The following is an 18,790-nucleotide window of genomic DNA, read 5'->3' as shown; positions in this document are numbered from 1 at the left end:
CAATTGGCAACCTAAGCCTGGTGAGAAACAAAGGTTACACTTGATAGCTAGGGAAAGAACTGGGAAGAGATTAATGTCGGGGTTTTATAGCCAAAATGATTTAAAAATCAAGATGGTCTCCCAAACAATTTCTTGTACACTTGCTAGCTAAAGATTTTCCAAACCAAGATGATCTGAGCCAATAAGAGCTTGAAATTCACCATGGAGTCCACTTGGGGGGAAGAGGGTACTTCATTAGCTTGCAAAGTTAAAAAAAAAAAAAAAAGCAATTCAAATTCTCTGCTCACTAATTTGTTAGCTAGCTAAAAGCCTAAAATTGAGGACTGCTCCCAGCTTTTTGCTTACAGTTGCCCTCTCCAAGACATTCCTAGTTATGAGTTCCTAAGGGGCAGACTCAGGATTTGCGATGATTCTAGGTCACTGCTGGCTGGGAAGACCTCACCTTGCCTTTCTCCTGGCTGTCTGCCTTTAAGCCTTGTCTCTAATTAAGGATGGAAAGCGTTGGCCTCCTGTGACAGGGTTTTTAGGCTTCAGAGATCAGCCAGGGAAGGTAGAGAATGTTGTATCCTGGGAATCACCTTGGTGGAGGACATAGAAGCGTGGATGCCCTGCAGCGGAGGGACAAAATAAGAGCTGGTAACAATTCTGCTCTTTAGAACAAAAGCCTGCCAGTTGGTTCAAATGTCACTGCTCTTTTTTGTTTTAAAGATAGGAAATTAAATGACCACACCTGTAGTTGTTTCTGCATGAAGGCTTTGAAACACAGGGCTTGTCTTTCCAGATCCCCGGGGCAAATTGAAACAGCAGAAAGCTCTGATGGAAAACCAAAGACAAGCTGCTCAGAATAACGTCACTTTCTCTGGTGCTAGCATGCTTCAAAGCCGAGTACATTCACCGGGTTTCTCTCTTCAGGGCCCTGCAGCCATCTCAAAGTCAGTCCCTTTCCTAGCTGGAGAGGAGAGACTTTGGAGAGATAAATGTGGGTACCAAGGAACAGCTGGGCTCAGCAGGGATAATTATTACACGGCATAGTCAGAGAAAGAAGACATATTTCTTTCTTTGTTTAAAGGCCAAAGTAGGCAGTGATCTATGAGGCTCAGCTACACAGAGTAAGAGTGAAAATATAAAGTGGTTAAGAGCCAGGGTCGGTTTCAAACCCAGCTCTGCCACTTAATAGCTGTGCGACCTTGGGGCCTGTGAACTAGAATCCCCTCACCTATTCAGAGGGGTCAAGAGTACCTACTTCATAGGTGGTGGTGGGGATGCGATGAAATGAGAAAATGCGTGGAGCATACTTAGCACAGCGTCTAGCACATGGCAGGCCCTCCATAAACAATAGCTTTTGTTTTTATTATTCATGTCAAGTGGTGCCTCTCGTGGCTTCTGAAATTACAGCCAGTCTTCTTTGACATTCCTTCTCCACGTTGCGTCTTCCAAATGAGTTTTGTGGTTGGAATGTTTGTCTGTCTCCGGTGGTCTGGCATTCTAGTTAATCAGGCCATGAACGTCTGTCCCTTTGGAGACATTTCACCAGGATAATTGGTAAGAAATTGAGTTAGGGGCTGCTACAGTTTTCTCAAGGTCATCCAATTGTGTCTCTCTCACATCAGGCCCGGGCAGCCTGGCTTTTGTCTCTGTCTTCAAAAAGCTGTAAGTGTGGGTGTGAGGTGAGTTCAGTGGTCGGCAGCTGTTCATGCCATTTGGAGGGGTGCCAGTGAGAGACAAAAGTAGCAAACACCCGTGTTTGTCTGCTTTTGTCTGCCCACAGCTGGAAGAATAAGAGCGGGGAGCTCTCTCCTAGACTGCAAGCTGCTTACGAGTATACTACTGGCCTGGCCCATTCGTGCTTGCAGGTTCCAGATTTGGACCCCAGCCGTATGCTAGTTCTTTGTGCCTTATTTTTGGGGTCCTCCCTCAAGTAATGGTAATATTAGAAATAGTAATATCAGTTACTATTTTGCATACTCTTCTCACAAGAGATTTGGCTATGGGGTCACATCCTGGCTTGGCCATTTATTAGCTCTATGAATTCCAACTATATAACTTTTACTGAAACCAGTGGTTCTTAAAACTTGCTATACAATAGAATCATCTGGGGAGGTTTTAAACATTCCGATGCCGAGGCCACCCCCCCTACTAATTACACCAAAATCTGTGGGGCAGGACCCAGGCATCAGCATGTTTAGCTGACGCCCGTGTGCAGCTACCTGAGCATCAGTGAGCGAACTCTCCAAACTAGCCCCTTGCACTCAGAGCAGCCTTAGACCAGCCACCTCCCGTGTCACCTGGGAGCTTGCTAGAACTCCTGGACTTCAGGTCCCACCTCAGACCCACTGAATCAGAATCCCCAGGTGATTCTCCTGCATATTAAAGTACATAGAAGAAACACAGGTCTCATCAGTTAGTGAGGGGTAACCACAGCCACTGCGTTTCTCAAGCTGCTCATAAGAGTCCCTGGAATGCTTTATGAGACATTCAGTGGGTTCACTCCCACTGAATCAGAATGTCCAGGATGAGAATTTGGGAATCTATATTTATACCATATTCCCCCCAGGTGATTCTTATAACCAGGCAAGTCTGGGAAACATTGAATTACAATCCTCAAAGAATTATTGTCAGGATTAAGTGAGAAAATAAAGCTCTATTTTCATAATTATTATTATTGTCATATATTGAGTGTTTATTATTGTGTGATATAATGCTAGCTGCTTTGTGCTCACTTTGATTGAATGAGACAAATCTTATTGTCTCCATTTTACAGAGAAAGAAACTGAGTTTCAGAGAACGAAAGTGACTTCCTCTAGGTCACACGGCTGGGGCACGACTTAAACCAGGCTGACTCCAAAGCCTGAACTCACTACTTCCTGCTATCAAGAAAGTTCAATTCATGTTTTTCTTTCCTTTCAGAATAAATTCCACCTTCAAATCAGCTATTGGAATTTCAGATTCATCTACCAATTCACATACCCATTCACCTGGTTTACTCATCAAGTATTTATTGAGCACCTACTTGTGGGTGAGACACTGTGCCAGGCAGTGAAGGTGCAGCTGTGAACAGCACTGGCATGGCTCATTGGAGTGTAGAATTCAGTGAGGGAGCCATGTAGATGATGTACACGTCATCCCACAAGTGGTTAATTACAACTGAGACAAGTGCTGGAAGCACAGCATATGCACTTTGAAAGCACAATATATAAGGGACCTTAACCTAGTCTGTAGAGCCAGGGCAGGCTTCCTGGAGGAAGCCACTTTGATACCGCAACTTGAAGGATGAGAAGGAGTTAGTGTGTGAAGAGGTGAGGGAAGAGTGTAGCAGGCAGAGGGATCAGCCTGTGTGAAGGCCTGACAGCAGGATGTGTTTGTGAGGCTGACAGACTCAGGCTCCCAGCTTCCGGCCCAGGGTTTTACTTACGCGAATGCAGTGTCTGCCCTGGTGCCAGAGTGATCTAAAATACAGATATTCCCAGTCCTGCCCATTGTTTAAAAACCCTCAAAAGTTCTCTTTTCTCTGACTAGATCAAGTCTCAACACCTTGGCCAGGAATTTTTTTTTTTTTTAGATTTTAAGGGAAATTTTAAATTAAATTTACTGGGGTGACCATGGTTAGTAAAATTACATAGGTTTCAAGTGTACAATTCTGTAATACATCATCTATATATCACATTGTGTGTTCACTACCCAGAGTCAGTTCTCCTTCCATTTGACGCCCTTTACTCTCTTCTACTATCCCTCCTCCCCCCTTACTCTCTGGTAACTACTAAACCGTTGTCTGTGCCTTGTTTCTTTGTTTGTTTGTCTTGTTCCTTTTGTTGCTTTCCGTTTTATATCCTACATATGAAAGAAGTCATATGGTTCTCGACTTTTTCTTTCTGACTTATTTCACTTAGCATAATAATCTCAAGATCCATTCGTGTTGTCACAAATGGCAGTATTTCATCTTTTCTTATGGCTGAGTAGTATTCCACTGTGTATATATACCACATCTTCATTATCCAGCCGTCTATCAAAGGACACTTTGGTTGTTTCCATGGCCAGGAATTTAAGGCCCTTTATTGTCCTGTCACTGCCATCTTGATGATATATATCTCATACTATGGTCATGTCAAACTATGTACAGTTTTCTCAGTATCTTTTTTCCAGTGAGTCCATGTCTTACCATAAGTGACTCATGATCTATCTACCTGTCCTTCTTTCCTTCCTTTCTTCCTCCCTCCCTCCTCAATACAGAGCTCAGATGTTGTTCCTTTTATACAATTCCCCAGGTGGAGTTATTTGACCCATGCTCTGTGCTACCATGATACTTTATTCATACTTTATAATGGCCAAGGCTGACTATAAACACATGGGCACCTTGGGTAGTATTTTATCTAGGATAGGCCAGATTATGCTTTAGTAGTAACAAATCAGCTCTGAAATCTCAGTGGTTGGACTTAACAAAAATGTATTTTTTTTTAACAGCTATATTGAGATAAAACTCATGTACCATAAAATTCACCCATTTAAATTCAGTGTACAATGTACAATTCAATGGCTTTTTAAATTTTTTTTCTTTTTTAACTTTTGGGAAGATTCACTTTTGGCCTGTGCTGCATCTAGAAGTAAGGGCACCATGTATTGGCTAATATGGGTATTAACATGCAAATGGCAATGTTAAACTAGATACAGCAAATGGCTTTTAATATATTCACAGCGTTGTGCAACCATCACCACCATCTAATTATAGAACATTTTCATTACCTCAAAAAGAAACCCTGCATCCATTAGCAGTCCCTCTCCCAACCCATCCCTTGGCAACCACTAATCTACTTTCTGTCTCTGTGGATTTCCCTATTCTGGACATTTCATGTGAATGGCATCATATAATATGTGGCCTTTTGTGTCTGGTTTCTTTCACTTAGCATAATGTTTTCAAAGTTTGTCCATTCTGTATCATGTGTCAGTACTTCTTTCCTTTTTAGTGCTGAATAATATTCCATTGTTATTATGTACCACATTTTATTTATCCACTTATCAGTCGATGGCCATTCGGGTTGTTTTACTTTTGAGCTATTAGGGACAATTTTATTTCTTGATTGGTCAAAGTCCATTGAGACTCCATCCAACCCCATTCAACCCCCATCCAACTCCATGTGCTGACACTCAGTGATGTAGGCAGCTTCAGATTTGTGGCTCCATTGTCTCAACACGAGGCCTCCACATTCACCGTGACAAGGGGAAGAGAAGCAATGAGAACTCCCACCTGCTCTTGGGTGCTTAGGTCTGGAAGTGGCACATGTTGCCTCTACTTACAGCCTGCTGACCAGATCTAGTCACAGGGTCTGGGTAGTGTACTCTTCCTGTGGGCTCAGAAAGAGAAAAAGGAGAACCAGATACTGGTGAGCACAAGTAATATCTGTCTCAGGCAGGCTAATAATTTGGCATCCCTACAAACCATTATTCTTCAAATATTTGTTAAAAGGGTATTTAGAGAAGAGGCTGAATGGTGTTGGGTGTTAAGAATGAAAACAAATAGGACTCCTCTTGGCAGTATTTAGTCTTTCTGTTGTCCAAACAGAACAGCTCTGGAATCAAACTTGCATCTCCATTCAGCAATACGGAAGGCCTGCCGTAATCTGAACCCTCCTCCCTAAAAGATGACTTAGGGACCCCTAATTATTGGACCATGCTTCTTAGGTGTCTTATCATCTACTTCAGTGGTTCATCAGAGAACCCTTCCTAACCGTGTACAGTACTCTCCTCAGAAGGAATTCTAAGGATGGAGTCGTAGAGACAGCTAACTGCCTACCCAACATCCATTCTCCTTTTCTTTTTGCTGAGGCTGGTATGGTAGCAAGAGCTAGCTGCCTACACAGTTACCCTTTTCCCGCTTTTTCCTTAATCACAGGACTCTGTTGGGAGTAACAATGTACCCACATGAAAAACCATATTTTTCAGTCTCCCTTGAAGTTGAGTGGCCAAATGACAGTATTTGGCTGGGGCTTCCAGGAAAGCTCTTTCAAGGCCATTGACTCTGCTGAGTCACCTCTTGTAATCTTGCCTCTTTCTACTACCTGGAATATAGATGTGATGGCTGGAAATACAGCATTAGTCTTTTCACCATGAGGTGATTTTGAGGATGGAAGCTATTAGATAAGCAACACTGCTTGATGATGGACCTGTTACATCTGTCATGAACTACCCACCTCCAGACTTCTTTCATGTAAGAGAAAGAGAAGAAAAAATAAAAACGGAGTTGAATTTCTGATGTACATGGTGTTACAGTCAGTCCTCAGCTCCAGGCTTGTGGCAGAGGAAATGATCTGGAGAAGGAGAAATGAAGATAAAAGGCAAAAATGGATGAGGATGAGACAAGGGCATGTATCCTAGGAACATGAGGGAAAGTTTGAGTGTAAAGGGAGGGGATGAGAAAAGAGAGGGGCAAGTTAGAGATGGTAGACAAAGGCTCGTTATTGGTTAAGAGAGCTGATTTAGAGTCAGACAGTGCTGAATTTAAATCCTGGCTTCATTCATTACTATTATAGCTATACGATCTTGACATATAGTAGATGTTCAATAAAATGGAATAATAATATTAATAGCAAAGAGTTATGTAACACACTTGATGTGTCAGGCACTGTTGTAGGTGCTTTACATATACTAACTCATTGAATCCTCACAACAATTCTCTAAGGTAAATACTATTACTATCCACATTTTCTAAATGAGCAAACTATGGCACAGAGACTTTAGCAACTTGACCAAGGTCACAGCTAATAAGTGTTGGAGCCATAATTTCAACCATCTGTGCTCAAAACTACATGCTATTTAAAAAATTTCTCTACTTAGCAAACTGATTGGGTTTTCAAAGTCTGCTCTTAAATCCACTTGTTTTGAGTCCAAAGTGACACTGTACAAGTGATGCTCTGTTGACAAGGAACAGAGTTGATGAACTTCTTCTCTGGTATATGCATGCTCTAGTACATAATAATGCAAGGTAGACAATAATTACTATTATTGTGATTAATTGAGCACATACAAAGCATCGAATGCCACTCAAGAAGCTTTCACTTATGCTCTTTTGTAAAATTACTAAATTAGTCTTATGAGATAAGTAATACTATTTCCATTTAGCACATGTAGAATTTTGAGCCCAGGTTGTTGAAGCAACTTGTTCAAGTTTTCATGGGTAGTAAATGATGGAATCAGGACGCGGAATCAGGTGTACTTGAAGGCAAATCTGGAGCTCTTTCCACAGAGTGACATTTTGCTAGGGGTGGCAGGTGTGAAAGGCTGGGCAGAGAGTGTGAGGAGGGAGGGCAGAGGAAAGAGGAGATAGGAGGGAGGTGGAGAGGCATGAACTATTGTCAGTACAGGCTTAGTGGGGACCCAACTCAATGTTGCTCCAAACATGGGAATTAAGGCTTTTGGGCCTGTGCTTCACTTACCTTCAATTGTCTCTCTGTCAGTGTAACTGTGAAGTTTTATTTATTACCTTCTTGATCTCTAACAGCAATTTATAGAGTAGAAAAATCAGAGGATTTGGATACCTGCACTCTTTCTTTAGTGTTATCAATAAACAAATGTGTTCTTGGAAAAATCATTTTACTTCTGAGCTTTACTTTCTCTTAAAACAAGGTTAAGATTATATAGGACAAGGTATTGGGAGGATCAAACGAGACAGTGTAATTGATTTCTAAACATTGTTTATTTGTATTCAATTAAATCCAGCACTTGTTGTAAACTCTAAATTTGTCAGTAGTGGAAAAAATTAGAAGCCAAAGAGAATCAAGAAGATAAAAGAATATAAATATCCTTTATGGTAGGCTCCATTGGTTGGTTAATTTGATGCCAAACTGCCCCACAGTTTCCCAGCTTCCTTTGCAGCTGGGGTGGCCATGTGACCCAGTTCTGGCCAATGAAATGAAAGTGTAAGACTTTTGCTTTTCCCGCTCCAAGGAGCAGATGGGGCTCGTGCCATCTCTTGTCTTTTGAATGTGGGATGTAATATGTGGAATTGCAACCATCTTGAGACCACAGGGAAAGGCAAAAGGAACTGCACAGATGGCTGGCACTGACAATGCTGTCTTGCTGAGCCAATGCCAGCAGCCACCTACCTCCAGACTTCTTATTTTGTGAGAAGAATAAACTTGTTATTTTAAGCCACTGTTAATTGGGTTTTCTGTAACTTCCAACATCACTATTGCATTAATATGCTCCTGTTATCCAGAGATCATAACTCATAACACCGTAGTATGCATCTTTTTAGATCTTTTCCAATGCATACATAGCAGGAAAATATTTTGAATTATTAAGAGGTTGTTTCTCCCAACACATGCTACCTTGTACCTTTTGTGTTCTGCATCCACCATTTGGGCATTTTCCAGGCACTACCCATGCGGTACAATAAATAGTCTAGAAAAACAAAAAGCCAAAATTTTGGCTACTCCTAAGGTGACTTAAAAACCTGTAGCAGGGACAAAAGTTTGGAAGCCGAAGTACTTTTGATTCACAAGAACAAGGATTTTTTTTTTTTTCACAGAAAAAGGAAAAGGTTTATCTACAGATTTGCAACAGCTTGACTTTATATATAAAGAACAAACATGGAAGCCTCAGAGCACAGTATTTTGAAGATAAAACCTGGAAGAAAGAAGAATGCAGGTACAAAACGAGAGATAAGAGTTGGAATATATGGAGAGAAAAGGGAACATTGGAGGTATGAGACCAGGGCTGACACATTACCTAGGTTCTCAGAAGGAGCTCCGAGCTCTGCTCCATCCCTAAGACTGGGACTGGATATTATGAATTGTAAATAGGTTGAGAATATGAAAACCTAAGGCACTTGAGACTCTTCCCAGTATGTAAGTTCATTCAAGTTGCTCCATGTCAAACCTTGTATTTTGAGGGGCAAAGTAGCCATTTCCTGGGTGGGGGTGGAAGGGCTGAGAGCATTTTTTCAGATGTGGGAAAGCATCTAAGAACTCTCTCATGGACTCCTCTGATAGTTACTAAATGGGCTAAGAATGAATTCGGATAAGGTAGACCAGGTGTGCATAGACTTTTCAACCGACAGCCAGGACAGACCATAGGCTATTAGCGAGGTTGAGGAGACTCACATACGGTGTCCGACTGCACCTGCAGGCTGGGTGGGGGGAGGGCTCAACAAAGAAACAATGGATTCTGCCAGCACTTCTATCTGTGAGACAGCTGCCTCTCCAGCCCTCATCCTGAGGCCAGACAATTCAGTTCCTCCCCTCATGTCCCTGGCAGCCTTTTGAGCTGCACTGGAGCTGCACCTGTACCAGCACTGGAGCTCAGAGTGGGTAAGGCCATCAGTGAGTAAGTCTGTGTGCGCGCCCTTTAATAAGAGCTCTTTGGACTCTAGCCGCCCTCCATCTCACTCAGCCACAATCTTCACTGGTTTTCACAGCCAGAAATTATGGGGACTTCTCTTCCCAGCATTGGAACCCTGGGCTGGGAAGCCTGTGTGAGAACCCTCGCTCCTCAGTGGGGACCTCTGCAGCTGAGATAGCCCTCCCATTTTTAAACTGCCACGCATGGGTTTGGGGACCAACCCATTGCACATCTCTGTCCCTCCTACCATTCTTCAAGTGGCTTCTTCTGTATGTCCTTAGTTGAAGGACTTTGGTTCAGCTGGACTTCAGGTGATTCTCAATGATGTTTGTTCTGTAGTCTTGTTATAATTTTGATGTGGTCATGAGAGGAAGCAAGCACAGAGTTTACCTACTCCACCATCTTGACCAGAAATCCTTTTTCTTTATTGTAGATGATCTTTATGATAAAATCGTAGAAGTTGAATTTCTAGTTATATTAGGGATGTTTGCTCTGCAGGTAAAAATACCCCCACAAAAACCCAAATAACAGTGATCCATTTTTCTTTTATAACAAGAGATTCAAAGGAAGCAGCCTGGTGTAGACTCAGTAATGCCACAAAGGACCCATAGTTTTGCTCTTTCTGCTCTGCTTTGCTTAGCTTTTTGTCTTGTCACCTCATGCTTACAAAATGGCTACTGCAGCAGTAGATATCACAGCAGAATAAAGAGGAGAAAAGCGATACTTTTTTCTTTTTTTAATCAGGAAAGCAACTTCTGTTTAAGACTCAATAGCCAGAACTAGATCACATGTCTGTAGGTCTCTAAGGGAGGGTGAAAAATAAATATTTAATTTTCCCAGACTTTTTTGGTGGAGGCAGTTAAGGGAGAAGAGTGTTGGTAGTAGATTTTGGGTTAATCAGTCTGCCACACAGGGCCCAAATTTCTGAGCATTTTAAAAGAGTTGATCTACAGAGGTAACTTACTTAAAAGGGCTTTATAAATAAAAAAAAATTCTGTACAAATTTGAGGTATGTAATTTATTAGAAGTGATGCTGTGTTTCTCAGCAGATCAAATATGTAGTTTTATTGTTAATCCCTGGGTAACTGCTTTGTTAATTGGCCACCTCTGTTCAGAAAGACGTTGTTAAAAAGCTTTTCTTTCTTCTTCTTTTTTTTTAAAAATAGAAATAGCTTTTCCATACCCAGTGACCAAATTACTTGTTTATACTCTGTTTTGATATTTCAGCCACCCACCACTGGAGTGTCAGAGAAACAGCATTAGGCATGGGGTCCAAAGACCTGAGTTTATTTCTTAGCTCTGACACCTGACCACGAAGAAGACAGTTCTCCAGGCCTTGGATTCCTTACCTGTAAGATGTGAAAAATAATTTCTACTTCATGGCATTGCTAGAGAGACAAGATGGATGAGAAAATTCCAAGAAGTGGAATAGAGATACTGGTATTTGTTGTTGTTTAGCAGTCACTCTTACGGGTCATTTTGAGAACTGTTGAATCAAGGCCAAAGTCTGTGGTTTGCTGGTAAACAAACCAGGATTTGATGATCAGGTCTTCTAATTTTCAGTTTACCAAAAAAAGTTTCGGTTTCTCCAAGGTGGGGGGAAACCAAAACTTGATTTTTAGTGTTTGGCAATATCCATGAAATAAAAACTTTCACTATGGCCAATTTCATGCTACCAACAGTTTAACAAACAGCTGCAAAACTTCCAAATATTTAACAAAGCTTGTTAGCTGGTGCAAGTCAGCTCCAGCACACCAGGGGCCCAAATCACAGAATCAGCCCCCTTGTAGCGAAGTGTCCTGGCTGAGCCAGAATTAACATTTGGATATACCTGGCAGGTAGAGTTATCAGTCCTCTCATTTCATTCTCCCCTTTTCTAATATCTATTTTCACACAGACACACACACACGGATTTGTGAAAGAGATTTGTAAACTCTAAAGGGCCATACTCATGCAAGTTGTTTAGTGAATCGATTTTAGTAGTGAATAATTCTAGGCCTACAAAGAAAAGAGTTACAAGTGGAGAGAAGTCATTGAGAACTAATCCTGTAAGTGGTATTCATTATTTTTTTCAAGATTTTATTGGGGAAGGGGAACAGAACTTTATTGGGGAACAGTGTGTATTTTCAGGACTTTTTTCCAAGTCAAGTTGTTGTCTTTTCAATCTTAGTTGTGGAGGGTGCTGTTCAGCTTCAAATTGTCCTTTCAGTCTTAGTTTTATAGGGGAAGGGGAACAGGACTTTATTGGGGGACAGTGTGTACTTCCAGGACTTTTTTCCAAGTCAAGTTGTTGTCCTTTCAATCTTAGTTGTGGAGGGCGCAGCTCAGCTCCAGGTCCAGTTGCCGTTTTCTAGTTGCAGGGGGCGCAGCCCACCATCCCTTGCCGGACTCAAGGAGTGAACCGGCAACCCTGTGGTTGAGAGCCCACTGGCCCATGTGGGAACCGAACCGGCAGCCTTCGGAGTTAGGAGCACAGAGCTCCTACCGCCTGAGCCACCAGGCTGGCCCAGTGCTATTCATTTGATTAATAACAAACAGAAACTCAACTCAAACTGATTTAAGAAATAAGGAAAGTTTACTGGCTCACAAATTGAGATGTTCAGGGCTCACTTCAGTCAAGGCTGGATCCAGGTGCTCAAACAATATAACCAGGTTCTCAGGTGGGCTTTCCTTTCACGGTGGCAAAATGGGTATAGGCAGTTCCAGATTAGCAACTCTAGTTAAAAGAGAATGTGTCTTTAATGATAGTCCCAGTAAAACTCCTAGGAATTTCTGATTTTTCCATCTGGCGTCATGTGCTAATCTGTGAGCGAACCACAATTAACCAAAGAAGATAGTAATCGCAGTGGCGCGGCCTGAGATGTCTGCCTATATAAAGCAATGCGCTGAGAATGAAGGAGGCTGGTTCCGCAAAGGAAAAGTGGAATTCTGCTACCAGAAGAAGAGGGGATCAGGGCTTAGCCTATCAAAACACCAGATGTCCACTGCCATTCTGACGTGCTTTCTGCTGTCTTGAGGATAGCTGCATGGCATGAAAGACAGACGTTCCAATTATAGCTCAAATATCCTGTGGCTTCATCAGCCTGTGGTTCCCAAGGAGGTTGTAGTAACATTAATACTCATTTTTTTCATTTTAGAAAATTGCTTTTAAAGGTGGCTCCTGTGATAGTTCTCTCCCTCCCTTGCCCCCATGCTATTTCTGAAAGTCCCTCTAAAGTATATCCACATAGACTCACAAATCAGTCAGGGCTACTGTTCTAGCAAAACTGTTCTAGCAAAGCTAGTGCTCCACTGTTCATTGCTATACTCCAAGGTCAGAAAGATGAAAAGGCTGTGGACCCTGCTCCCTGATCCCAAAGTCCAGGTAGGAGATGGAATGAACCATAACATCATGCACTCAAAACACTTCCTATAGACCAGGCACTTGACATGTCTTTTCTCCTTTAATCCTCCCAACAACCCTTTGAGGTATGTATTATCACTTGCACTTTACACATGATAAAACTGGTGGCTAAAAAATCTTCTTTAGGCTAACTAAGTAAGAGGTAGAGCTGGGATTTGATGATCAGGTCTTCTAATTTTTAGTTTAGTACTCTTTCTCATCTCCCTATCTACCTCCCAGCCAGAATCCAATCCAATCCAGTTTGATACTATCCCCAACCCTAGCACAGTGCTTCCTTCACAAGAGTTGCTCAATTAAAGTTCAAGGAATATAAGAACTTATACATGTTTCCCAGAGGGCCTCTGGTCTGAAGGGGTGAATTAATTAGCATAGGGCAGTGTTTTGGGCAGACTTGTGTCCTCCAAAGTTCATTTGTTGAAGTCCTAATTCCCAGTGATGGTATTTGGAGACAGGATCTTTAAGGAGGAGATTAAGTTAAAATGAGGTCATTAGGGTAGGCCCTAATCCAATATGACTGGTGTCCTTATAATAAGAAAAGATTAGGATACAGACATGCACAGAAAGAAGACCATGTGAAGACACAGGGAGAAGACGGCCATCTCCAAGGCAAATGGAGAGGCTTCAGAAGACACCAACCCTGAAGACACCTTGACCTTGGACTTCTTGCTTCCAGAATTGTCAGAAAATAAATTTCTGTTGTTTAAGGCACCCAGTCTGTGGTACTTGGTTATGGCTGCCTAGCAAAGTAACACAGACAGGAATAGCTTGGAAAGAGAAGAGTCAACATTAAACGATATTGAGATAGAAGAATAATGCCTTTTGTTGATTTTTTTAAAATAGCCTAGGTAATAATATATGCATGTTCAAAAGGCATACATTCTCCCTCCTACCTCTGCCCCACCCCCACCACCACCTGGTTTCCCTCTTGGGAGGAAAATGGTTACCAGTGTCTCATGTTTCCTCCCAGAGTTATTCACTCTTTCTCCACAAACGAGCACAAATGTATATTTAAATTATTTTTCTCACCCTGTACACACTGTTTTGCACCTTGCTTTTCTGTTTAATGAAACATCCTGAAGCTCCCACAAGAATGACTTTAACAAAGCATGTTTGGAAAGTTCGAGTGAATCATCAACATGATTAAAAACTAAAAGCAATGCATTAACACAGCACCACCACACTGTTGGATATTTTAAGCCTGCTGCACTAGGTGGAGCAGGGAGGAGACGCGTCAGAAGCAGGTGAGCTGGATACTATCTGAATTGTTAGCACACCAGAGAGGAGCCTGCCTCTCTCAGGAGGGCACACGTTTGGTTATTCGCTCCCCTCTCTGCCTTTCTCTCCCCCTACACACAAAGTAGGTCAGCTGGAGAGACACTGCCTTGAGCGAGCAGGAGGGAGAATGGTCCATGCTGAGTGGGAGGGTACAATTCTGGGCCCATATTGGGATGCCATCTGTAATTATAGACTCTCAGAGCTGCAAGAGATCTTAAAGATCATCTTGTCTAATTCCTTCGTTTTACAGATGGGGAAGCTGAGCCCAGAGGGCCCAAAAAGAACTTATCTAAGGTCATAGACCTACATGGGGACAGAGCAGGGACGAGAATGTGGACGTCCTGCCTCTCAGGCCAGTGTTTTTTCCTATTGCCACAATGCCTCTCTTGGTTCTGTGGCCTTTTTCTAGATGTCCTAATTCTACTTTGTCTTCATTGCCATGCGCTTTATATCTCCCCTTTGCAATTAAAAATAAGAGAATAGATCCTGAAGTCAGACTGCCTGGGTTTCAACACAGGTTCCACTCACCAGCTGGGTGGTATGGGGCAAGTTAATTCGCCTTTTTGTGCTTCAGTTTGCTCTTCCATAAAATGGAGATTATATACCCCTTAGGGTGGCCCCATTGCATGGCTCCAAGCAGCACCATTCCCGGCGCAGGCCATCACGGAGACAATTTGTGAGTGATACCACCTGAAATTGTGCAGGACAGCACAGTGCACAGTCTGGGGGGCCCCCGGGGTGGTCCTGGCTGTGAAGAGTTAAATAAGATCACGCTCGTCAATCTTTTGGCATATTAAGAGCTCATTAAATATTGGCTATCATCACCATCATTATTATCATCGTTTTTATTACTAACATGAAGAACCAATTGTCTTATCTTTAGAAGCAGCAAGGAATGGGAGAACTGAGGAGAAAAGTCATCTTTTAATAAGTTCCATTTCTATTGTAAAGATAATAAGCGTTCTGTACAGAATACATGGAAAACACATATTAGAACAAACCAAACAACAAAAATAATAACTCCACCAACCAGAAATAACCTCTTTTGATTTATGGTGTATGTTTTTCCAGACTTTTTTTTTTTCCTACCTGCTTTTTCATGTACCATACATTGGCAATGCTTTCCTACGCTAATAAATTTTTATCTACAATATCAGCTTCAATGAGAGGACTACAACATAGTGGTTAAGAACATGGATTCTGGATCTAGAGGGCCTGGGTTCAAAGGTCACCTCTGCTACTTATTAGCTGTGTGACCTGGGGCAAGATAATTAACCTCTCTGTACTTAGTTTCCTCAGTAAAATGAGGCTAATAATAGTAACTTCTACTTCATAAGTTTATTGTGAGGATTAAACGAGTTAACATATCTAAAGTGCTTAGAAAAGGACTTGGTACAGAGCGTCATATTATTGTTTTTTGGATATGCTATAACTTGTTCAACTATTCCCCTATTATTGGCCCTTTGGTTTTTACATTTTTTCCTATTATAAATAATGTGGCCACAAATATTCTTAACCATGTATCTTTAAGCACATCTATGGTTATTTTATTAAATTCCTAAAAATGGAATTGCTGATTTATAGAGGATGTGCTTGCCAAATTATCCAAAGTTTGTACCAATTTACATTCTGGCAGCATTTGAAAGGACAAATGAGCAGCATGAGTCCCTGGGGTCCTGGGAAACAGAACAGGGGACTGTGCAGACACAATTTGGGACTAGGAAATATATTTTAGTAGTTAGTAGATCCATGTAGTTCCCTGGAGAGGTTGTCCATGTTTACCCTTTGCAACCTAATACCATGTTTACCAAACTTCAACCGTTTAAGTACCACTTCATGATTTTTTCTATCCAAGAACCATCTATACCATAATATATTTAATATTTCAAATAAATTTACTTAAAAATACATTTACTTTAAAAGAAAATTTTAAATCACTACCATAAATATTAAACCATAATCACTCACATAAAAAGAGAGTAACTTTGGGGCCGGCCCGGTGGCTCAGGCGGTTAGAGCTCCGTGATCCTAACTCCGAAGGCTGCCGGTTCAATTCCCACATGGGCCAGTGGGCTCTCAACCACAAGGTTGTCAGTTAAATTCCTCGAGTCCCGCAAAGAATGGTGGGCTCTGCCCCCTGCAACTAAAAACGGCAACTGGACCTGGAGCTGAGCTGCGCCCTCCACAACTAAGACTGAAAGGACAACAACTTGACTTGGAGAAAAGTTCTGAAAGTGCACACTGTTCCCCAATAAAGTCCTGTTCCCCTTCCCCAATAAAATTAAAAAAAAAAAAAAAAGAGACTAACTTTAAAAATAAATACAACAAAAGCAAACATTAGAAGGGACAGGCTTTGGGGGGATAGATGAGAAAGGTGAAGAGATTAGGAAGTACAAATTGGTGGTGACAAACTAGTCATGGGAATGGGCTATACAATATGGAGAATATAGTCAATAATGTTGTAAAAACTATGTATGGTGTCTGATGGGTACTAGACTTACCAAGTGGATTTATAAATTATATAAATGGCTAGCCACTGTGCTGTGCATCTGAAACCAATACTAAATAATATTGAATGTCAATTATAATTAAAAAAATATAATCACAGAATGTATAGTACATATAGGGAATATAGTCAATGGTATTGTAACAGCGATGCACAATGTCAGATGGGTAGTAGACTTGTTGGGGTTATCTCTGTGAGGTGTGTAAATGTCTAATTACTAAGGTTTTTCTTTTTGTACACCTGTAACTAATAATAAAAAAAAATCAACCAATGAAGCTCATTCAAAAAAAGAAACGAAGGAAAAAACAGCAAATGTTATTAAATTGTAGCTAGACCTTGTTGCCCGGGAAGGCTCTGAGCTCCAGGCCGTGAACTTCGCACTGTGAAAGAGGGGGATTGGCAAATTAGCAAGTGATGGAGAGGTGTTAAAGGCTTACCAAGTGGACGGTTTCTCCTTGGTATCGTCGGAAAGATTAAAAATGCACTGAAAATGATTTTTTTTTCAGGGGAGACATGTGATTTTAAGTTGCAGGACCTGTGAATTTACCTCCTAAAATTGTCTCTATAACCATGTTTCCTCACTTTGGGAAACATCAGCCAGAATTGCCTAACTAAGGGACAGCTCCCTAGGTGTGAAATAACTCTTACTACACACGCTCATGTAATTTTCTTAATAACCCTATTAAGAGAATGCTGTATCATCTCCACTTTACCGATGAGGAAATTGAGGCATAGAAAAGTTAGCTAACATGCCCGAGACTGCTATAGCTAATTGGTGGGAGGGATGGGATTTGGAACACAGGTGTTCTGGCTCCAGAGTCTAAGCTCCTAAATAATATATGATACTGGCACTGGTTGGTCTCGTTACCCATTAAGAGCTACATCCCAAGTCTCTCATTCTCATAGCTGTCTAAAGATATATTTAGACAATGGGGCTCACCGTGGACCCCCTTAACCTTGTCTGATAACTGGCTTCTCACCTTGCTAGTTTGACCTGCTTTAACTTTGCTCTGACCTTCACTTTTCCTTGTTACCTAGGCTGGTGACTTGTAGACTATGAAATCCTCTGCTGGCACTGATGGCTGAAGACCTTCTTGCACCAGGGATACTCGGGTCTACAGGTGCGTGTTACATTTGCATGAGCTTTCTGTGGGCGACAGTGGGGAGGGGAGTGGCTTTGCCAAGGTTGCAGAGTGAGTTAGTGAAAAAGCCTGGACTAGAACCCAGATCTGCTGAGTCCTACTTGGACCCACCACATCCTGTAACTTTAAGTTACATGGACAATTTACCTTCATAACAATTTTTCCCAGCAATCTTGGGAAATGGGTGCATATTATTGTGAGTGCTTTATAAATGAAGAAGCTGAAGCTGTGCTCAAGTTCACATAGCTAATAAGCAGCAGAGCCTACTATATACGTCAAAGGAAATTCTGTCAGAAGGAACATGCTTAGGGCTAGAACCCCGTCCTGTCTGGCTTTAAGTCCATATCTCTTCCTACAAAATGCCCTATATCCATTTCAGCCTCTTCAGTTTCCTAAGTCCATTATAGCTCCCATTTCCTAAGACTTTTGATCTTATTTCTTCTCTAGTAGGGATGGGGAGTGGTGCCAAGTATGAGTGATTCATACTAAAGTGTGAATGACTATACCTAGCTTCATATATTTTCCCACCTGGGAGTGTTTGCACTTAGAGAGGATGCTCTCTAGAGCAACTGAGGGATTTACTCTAATTAACCTAAAACTTAGAGGCATGATACAACAATAATCATTTATTATCTCTCGTAATTTCTGTGAGTTAAGAATTCAGATAGGGCAAAGAGGAGAAGTCTTGACTCTGCTCCATGATGTCTTGGTCCTCGGCCACAAGATTCAAATGTTAAAAGCAGGAATCATCTGAAAACTCGTTCACTTACATGACTGGTGGTTGGTGCTGGCTGTTAGCTGGAGCACCAGCCTGAACTTCTTCTCAACATGGTAACTGGGTTACATGGGCAAGTTACAAGAGAGAGCCAGGCAGAACAAACAGTGCTTTGTATGACCTAGTCTTGGAGCTCGTGCAGTGCTGTTTTTGCCTCATCTCCTTGGTTGAGGCAGTACCTGTCGATGTAAGAAATGTCCAAATCTGTAGAGAATTTGCATAAGACTTTATTTGAGCCAAATTGATGACACATGCCAGGGAGCAAGATATCAAATGCTCTAGAGAAGAGTTGTGCAGCTTCTTTAATGAATTTTGAAATTAAGGTGGGAAAGGGAACTGAAGGAAGATTAAATGGAGGC

Source organism: Rhinolophus sinicus, linkage group LG10 (genome assembly GCF_036562045.2).
Source record: "Rhinolophus sinicus isolate RSC01 linkage group LG10, ASM3656204v1, whole genome shotgun sequence".
Classification (NCBI taxonomy): Eukaryota; Metazoa; Chordata; class Mammalia; order Chiroptera; family Rhinolophidae; genus Rhinolophus; species Rhinolophus sinicus.
The sequence above is the reverse complement of the archived record's forward strand: the minus strand, read 5'-3'. Positions refer to the sequence as shown.